The sequence below is a fragment of the Watersipora subatra genome, chromosome 5 (assembly GCF_963576615.1).
Source record: "Watersipora subatra chromosome 5, tzWatSuba1.1, whole genome shotgun sequence".
In the NCBI taxonomy this organism is placed as follows: Eukaryota; Metazoa; Bryozoa; class Gymnolaemata; order Cheilostomatida; family Watersiporidae; genus Watersipora; species Watersipora subatra.
The window spans coordinates 45,271,017-45,280,170 of NC_088712.1; positions in this window are offsets into that span (position 1 = coordinate 45,271,017).

Genomic DNA, 9,154 nt, shown 5'->3' on the forward strand with positions numbered 1-9,154 from the left:
AATATATATTATGCTTTTATTTATATGTACTAATATGTATAAATAGTAACATATATCATTCTTTGAAGGATAATATATATATAATATTTTTATATAATTATATTTATAATTAATAATATATATTCTACTAGCCGAATGTGCTGCGTTGCGCGGATAATAGAATTATTACCAAATGAATTTGAGTAACTTACCTGGAAAGCTAGATCTTTATTAAAATCTTTGCTAAAACATTACCTGCGTTTTGGGCCAGCTCAACAATCGCTACATGTGACTGTCAACAGTTCTAGTTATTAACCCCAGCAAGCGCTTTTAGGGTGAGTATCCTAACCAATGTAATGACTATTTGTCCAATGAATTCATTGTATTCCGTGTATCTTAATGGATAAGTCCTGGAGGTCCCTGGCTAAGTCCTGGAGGTCCCTGGATAAGTCCTGGAGGTCCTGAGATCAAGTTCAGCGCTGTGTGTATTTTTCATTGCTAGATTTTAATTGCTATAACTGGGCATAGAATTAAACGAAAAGAAAAACATTAGGATTAATATATATATAGTTTATTCTTTGAACAGTAATATATATATATACATGTATATATTATTACATATTTATATAATGGCAATATAGCCAGTAAACAGTTCATGTGCTTTATTGCACCTAACAAACTAACAAAAGCTCTTTGGTTTATTAAGAAATCCTTCCAAGGTGCGCTGGTATAGGGTTTTTGGTAAACTGTTTGTTAGTTATGCTTTGTAATTATATTTCACAGTTTAACACCTCTAAAACTGTACAACCACTGTACTCGCATTCATAAGAACAAGTGATACTCTGGCAACCAAGCATAAGCTTTCCAACAAAATGATATAATAGAAAAATCTCCAGTCTATTATATAACAAACAATAAAAGCAAACAGTTCAAAGATTATTTCTGTCAATCAAAAAGAAAATTTTCCTATGATGTACCTAATTTGATTTTCAGTTTACTTCGCTCTTATTTCCATGGCGAAATGATGCCTTTTGTAAATGGCTAATATTAACATGAAACCAATTCCCCGCATCAAAATCGTTGAAGATACTAAGGTTAGATTGGTGTATTTAGCTGTTATCTAACCGCATTTTAAATTTACATATACTCGTAACAATATACATGTAGTCATAATTTTCATTTTTAGATATAATTTAGATATAATGTTATATAATAATATAACATTCTAATATATGTTAAAAAAACAACACCAGTTTTGGAGACTAAAACACTTGCGATGCGAACTCCTGTGACATAAGCGTGTCGTTCTTTAAGTAAAGCATAGACATACAAAGCCAATGCCAACGGTTAGACAATGCAGGAAGGCTAACAAAAGTACTTCTGTTGACTGCCGTTCAAAAAATATTTACCCACTTATCACGCTACCGGTTATGGTTACCTGACATGGCAGGTAATTTTAAGGTAAGGTCGAGGCAGATTCTACGAATAGACCTACCCCCGACAAAGACTGCCATATTGACACTTCTCACATTAACTTTCGAGCAGCGATTGTAAAGTTCCACCAATCGGCTTGTGCAGCTAATATTGTGGAGTGCGCCATCAAGAATTTCTTCTTTCACACAAATTTGAAAAATTGATTGTAAAAGTAAGTTATTCTTGAAAATCAATTAAAATTTGATTTGAATTGAATTGAAGTAAAATTTAATTGATTTTAATTTAATTCAACTTGTTTAAGTTTTTTAAAACCTGTTTAAAATTGATTAATGATTCGTGCTCTGCTTTTTATGATTAAGGATTTTGAACAGACAACTTTTAATTAAGCTAGTTTAAAAAACAAACAATTTTAGTATATTTACTTGAGCATTGCCTGGCATTGCTCGGGTATTAAAAAACAGTAGCCGGTAATGTAGTTACCCGCCACTTGCCATTAGCCTGGCACATTGCCAATGACTAATTTGAGTAAGCTAGTATCCGTATTGCTGAACTAAATATACGAGCTGTGAGAGCAAGAATAAAATGACATTGCACTGTAACCTGGAGCGGTATGCGTATTTTCACCCACAGTGACATGTATCGCCTAGTGAATTCATCAATCTCGAGTAGCTCAATGGTTTAGCATACCGTCTGAAAACAGGCAGGCTCTGAGATCAAATCTTATGCGATACGGATTCTTCATTCCAAGATTATAATAGTTATAGCCGGACAAAGCAAATCACACACACACTGAGATTTATATATATATATAGATAGTGTTACATATGTTTTTCGTCCGATATTTTGCATAGATGGCAACTCTTTCTGCCCATTTTCACGACTTGAAAATGTTGATAAAGCCTAATATCGACATTTTTGCTGAAATTCCACAAAAATATTCAAACCTTAATCTGTATTGTTACCTGCTGCCATTAATGCAATAATATTTTGTACCTTTAGTTCACAACCTATTTGTGTGTTTTTATGTTGTCAATGTCAGCAAATCATGGGACGCCATCCATACCTTTTTTGGCAGCATCCCTTTTGATCATAGCTAAACCTTGACTAAATGAATGGCTAAGGTGCTTGTCGTACATCAAGTACAGTGCCATCAATGTCTTGTATCCATTTGTCTTGAAGACTGGTAAATAAATCAGAATGCTTTCAAAAAAAATTTAGGATTTTGCTACCTGATATGGACCGTGATGATCAGCATCTAAAGTTCCTTAAAAGGTACATGTGTTATCAGATATTTGCTGTCTAAGATACTCAGATAGCATCGTTAATCTGTCTGACCCTCCATTAGATTCCTACTTTTCCAGAAAATCCACTACACCTTATATTAAACACCGATACCTGGCCAATCCACATTATGAAACAGTGTTATGCTAACAGAGTTTTCTTTTTCAATACACCTAATTTAATTGAACTATCTTTTTTTGTATCATAGTCGAATTTGTTTCGAACAGCCTTGACCTCTGACTAACCTTTGATAACAAAGCTCATATCTATTGATCATTCCAACTGGCTGTATGACAAGAATTGGTCTAAGAAGAAAAAAAAACATTAAAGTGAAAATAGCTTCGAAAAAGCCAGAAAAATCTTCTATCTTTGTGTATATTGCTTATATAAGGATAAATACAATGCACTTAAAACATTGACGTTTCAGTGATTTCTTTAAAACTATTCTTTTGCTGTTTAGCTTTAGCATGTGTTTATTATGCCTTGGAACTGATGATCATAAAAACAGGTATCCTAGCTGCATTTTCATAGTCTCATCACAAAGAGGCATGCTAGGCTACTATTCGAAAAGTGTCTATATACAGCCTTGTAATTTGACAGCCCTATAAGTCTCCTAGATTTAGTTGCAAATTGCAGGGCATAACTGTCGTGTTATATAACTTATAACTGTCGTGTTTGTTATACATCAGAGATGAAAAGTTGTACTCAACATGACCAACTTGAGTATACCCTACAGGATGATATTATTTAAAGGATTTGAAAATTTGCCAGTTTGTGGCAGAAAATTGTGCAAATGGTTAAAATCCGCGCATAATTAGTTGATGGCTTGTTTTTTTAACAAAAAAGAAGAATAAATACTACCTAAAACTAAAAACTAGTTGCCAGACAGCAAACATAGCTGAGTTCTTTTGTTACAATCATCGAGGGTTACAGCTGTGCCCATTGCCAATGCATCACAATTCATTACAAAATTATTCAAGGTGGTCACAATTCCTTCAAAATTCAGAGATTAATTTATTCGTATATGTGTTCCTCTACAAGTAAAGTAGTCTGCAAAAATGCATGAGAAGACAATTTCTGCGAAATATAACTATGAATAATATCATATTGTAGGGTATTGCTGAACTCTCTGCTGTTCAAGTTATTAGGGACAAAACAAACTGTAATCCTCAGACCTTGAGCAATACGTCACGTGCAACATAACGTGGAGCTAACAGAAGGAGACTTGAACAGCGGTGTATTTATACGAATGTAAGTTATAAATTTGTTAATAACTAAAACTGTTGATAAAGTTTTTAAACTGGTCGTATGGATAGTCACTCTTATCATCCATTGTAAGAATATTTTCACTTGAGTGAGAAATACATAATTTATCAGGGACACCAATTAAAATTACTGCAGTTTTGCAAATGAATCGAGAGCTTAGCTTGCAGCAAGATTTGATAAGTTTTGGTATTCATCCAACTTCTATAGAGGGATGGTAGGCTGCTTTCTTCTACAATGGTTCATTGGCTTGTTTCAAAAATATACTCGCTAACATTGTGATTTGTACTGTAAAAATTTTCACGATACTCAATATTTTTTAAAAGACTCGATTTTATATTCCTAATGTCAAAGTTGTTATAATTTTACAATTTTCGTTTACTAGGTTTTCCTAGATGACTGCCCGGTGTTGCCTGGATAATAAAAGGTTTTTGGACAAAAAATTGGTTTTATTTAACTTTTTCAACATTTATCATTTTAACTTTTAAACTTCATATTATGAGAAAAATATTTTTGTGCAGTTCAAATGATTTAAGATAAAAAAACAACTGGAAAGGTTTTCAAATTTTTTCAAACAACTGTAACTTTAAAATTTTAAATCATGAAAGAAGTGTTTCATTGAAATAAATTATGAGAAAAAATAATAATGTAAAGGTGTTTAAATGTGAAATCATTAGCAAGTAATGGCTAAATATAGCCTGTTTTGCTACGATTACAAATGAAAAATTATTTGAAACAATACAATTATACGATTTCAGTTCGTTTCAGTGTTGGCATGTGAAAATTGGCATGCCACTTTTTGCATGCCAGTGTTGGCATGGAAAATATCGTAGGCTATAGACATACATAGAGCGGTATAAAAACCCATAATAATTATCTAATGCAATCACTTCTTAGTAAAAATCATTAAAATATACGGTAGTAACAAAACAATATATTAACTTTAGTGACTATAGTCACCTACAATAACTTTAGTGCATTTTGTGGTTATGGTCTGTGGTCTGCAAGAAAAGGTAACATTAAAATGTGCTCCGTACAGAATTCGTACCTTCGAGACAGACGTGTAACATAAACACTGAATCTACCTTAAATGAATTTGGCTTACTAAACACATACTTGAAGGAAGTTTTAGTATGTATTTTAATAAGCTTCAAACTTTTAACTAAAATTTAAATTTATTATTATTTTTGTTTAACATCTAACAGCATCTACCATTCTAACTTTCAAACTTCATTTTTTGATTTGAAGTTTTTTGTGCAGTTTAATTAATTTGAGAAAGAAAATAAAACAACTTTGAAGGTTTTCAAACTTTGTCAAACAACTTAACTGTAACTGTAGCAATATCTGAGGAAAACGTTTTATGGTCAAATAAATTAAGAAACAAAATATAACAACTATGGAAATGTTTAAATGTAAATGTGAACTAATTAGCAAGTAATGGCTAAATGAAGTGTGTTTTGCTGATTACAATAAAAGATTATTTGGTAATGATGCAATTAATACAAACAGAAAATTTATAATATAATAATTAATATGAGCTAAAAAAATGAAAATCATTAATACATGTTAAATTAATGATAACAAATAGCATTATTACATATTACATTATTACATAGAGGTGTGTAAATAAAAAAGTTACTGTTGCAGCAAAAGTTATCCATAAAAACTGAGACAAAAGTTATCCATCGAGACTTTGAATACGATGATACTGGTTCTTCTTGATAGAGGTATAAACTTGAAAAGAAAATATCGAAATTAAATACATCAGCGAAGCACAAGAAGGTATTTTGTCTGACTGAATGGAGAGATAATGCAAAGGCAAATCCCACTCAAGAGTTTCCATATGAACAGTTTTTAGTTTTGAAATTTCTATTTTAAATTTATTCTTAAATTGTGCCGTTGTAGTCACACATTAAAAAATTAAAATTAAATTAAAAAATGTAATGATTATAACTTTTTTTAAAACTTAAAAGAAACAAAAATGTAAAAGTAATCTATATAAAGAAAAGAAGCAGATTTGGTTTGTGTGGAACGCAAGGTGAATGCCATGAAATCCCTATAAGCTGATGTGCTATAATCAGAATCAAGGAAAATTTAGTGTCGCTAAAAAAGTCTTCTGAGCATAGGGAATAAATTAAGAAAGCAAATAAATGTAGATGTAAAATAAATAGCAAGTATGTAAACTACAAGCAGAGGATTTGGTATTCATACAGTTAATACAAACTGGGCAAATCAAATAAACATTATTTTCTCGTAATCAGTACAACAATCGTTAATTTTTTATTACAAGAGAGTTTTTTGTTGATATCGTATGGCGGAAAACAAATATGCCCCAGTATGGCGAGCACGAAAAGGCATCAAGTTTTATAGAGTTGGGTGAAAAATATTTTATAACAGAAACATCGTAACCCGTAGGCACAATGTATCAATTAGTACACCATTTAGTGTGTGAAATCGTATAAAGCGCATACAGTACATAGTAAAAGCTCTATAATCATTAGAGCCTTCGCGGTTAGTTGATTGGTTTACAAATGTGTGGTTGTAATATTCGTGAGTTCGAATCCAGCATGATGCGAGCTTTTTATTTTAATAGTAGTTATTATAGCTGAACACACCGATTTACAGAATCACATAATAATAGACACACAAACAATGAGATTTAAATATGTTCCTCAAATTTGGTCATGGGTATGTGTGTGAGCGCATAATTTTTCAGCTTTAGTTATTATAATCTTGGAATAAACATTCTGCATCGCAGAAGATTTGATCCCTGACCCTCCGCTTTACCAGTCCTATACCTTAACAACTCAGCCACACAAGCTTGGTGGATTCATTAAGCGATACATGTCGCTATATGGGTGCAAATATGCTACCGCTCTCAGTCATGACGCAAAGCGATGGCGTAACGTTATGAGAGCGTAACGTTAACGTTAGCTCTTATTAGTAAGCTTACTCAAATTATCCATTAGCAATGTGCCAGGCTAATAGCAAGTGTTAGATAACTCTCATTATCTCCCATTGTTAATAAGCTGATTTTTAATACTCGGGCAACACCGGCTAGCACAGCTAGTATGTGTATATGCATAGATATATATATATATATATATGTATGTATATATATATATATATATACATACATGCTAGCCAAATTCCAGGCATTGCATTGGTATTAAAAAACAGCTTATAAACAGTGGCAGGTAAGTTAGTTGCCATTGGCTAATTTGATTTTTATCTTTTTATATTGGCTAATCCGTATTTTATCCCTGATGATGACTATCTGCCCACGAATCCATTGTATCACATATACATGTAGCTAAATGGGATTAGCTAGAAATTTGCCAATCTGTTGGCCGAAATCCCTCTGACAACAAATGAAAAAGATATGATGCTCGATGTCGCTCAGTTCGACGTTATTTGCTATTTGTTATACATACTACATAAATACATGCTAGAACTTTGCTTCAAGTATCTGTTTAGTAAATTAAATTCGACGTTGGTTTTGTACGTCTGCCTCAAAAGTAAGAACTCCCCACAGTACTTACTGCACATATTACATTATATTGTTACATTTTATTGCAGATCATAACCACTAACTACACTAAATACACTAAAGCTACTGTAGGTAACTATAATTACTAAAGTTGACATATTGTTTTATTAATATCTTTAATATGTGCAGTATGTATATAGAATTTTGATTGTTTTTAACAGGCGGTGTTTGCATGAGATATTTGCTATGGGTTTCTATACAATTTCTATACAAAAGTTTGCCTTGTTTTTGCCAACACTGGAACGAGTTAAAACTGCACGGCGAGGGTCTATTGTATGTCAAAGTATTAAAACCACATTAAACAACTGACTACTATTAGCCTGATACAGTGATAATTGTTTTTATGGTGTTGCTTTTAAAGTTTTAACAACAAACACAAAAAGCTTTAGAGTTAAACAACGAAATAATTAATTTTGTTTATGTAACCGAGTTGTTATTAGTACCATTGAGTTGTTATTAGTACCATTGAGTTGTTATTAGTACCATTGAGTTGTTATTAGTACCATTGAGTTGTTATTAGTACCATTGAGTTGTTATTAGTACCATTGAGTTGTTATTAGTACCATTGAGTTGTTATTAGTACCATTGAGTTGTTATTAGTACCATTGAGTTGTTATTAGTACCATTGAGTTGTTATTAGTACTATTGAGTTGTTATTAGTACCATTGAGTTGTTATTAGTACCTTTGAGTTGTTATTAGTACCATTGAGTTGTTACTAGTACCATTTTGTGGACACTTTTCTACTGATCATTTGCTTTTACGGGTTCCTAAAGATCAAAAAATTTCATAGCGATGGTCAAATACAGGTGGCGTTCAAATAAAGGTGACATTCAGTTAGAGGTTTTAAATGCAGATATGTATATTTGAATGCGCATATTTTTTCCTAAATATATATGAAGTTTATTAAAAACTACAGGTTAAATCATTACTACTATTAGTTTCATGCAATCGTGTTGCAATCTTCAGATAGAATCTGAAGATCTGAGTTTCTACCTGAAGATTGCAACACGATTGCATAAAACTAATAGTAGTAATGATTGTAACCTGTAGTTGTTAATAAACTTTATACACAGCTTTAGTTGACTTGATTTTTGAGCACTTTACTTTACAGTGTAAACCACATATACTATATATGTATATATATATATATACACGTATATAAAAAATTGTTTCCTCACCCCGGATACCCCGTATGGGTGGTAAATTCTGCTCTAACTCGGGTCTCCTACCAGAGACCTGGGAGTTTGAGCACTCGCCTCAAGATCTTAGCTGTTCCCAATAGCGCACTTTTCTGCAACTCACCTGAGTTGATTGTTGTTGGTATTTGGGCAAGCCACATTTTATGCGCCGGTGTTATTGCGCCCAGTGCCCCAATGACTACTGGGATTACAGTTGTTCTTACATTCCAGCATTTTTCAATTTCTTCTCCAAGAGGGAGATATTTCTCTACCTTTTCTTTTTCTTTGCTGGCTATATTGTAGTCATTGGGTACTGCTATATCTATTATAGTAGCCCTCTTGTTCTCCTTGTCTACCACCACTATATCTGGTTGGTTTGCTAGGACATGCTTGTCAGTTTGGATGTAGAAGTCCCAGAGGATCTTAGCGCGGTCATTTTCATTCACCTTACCAGGAGCTTCCCACCAG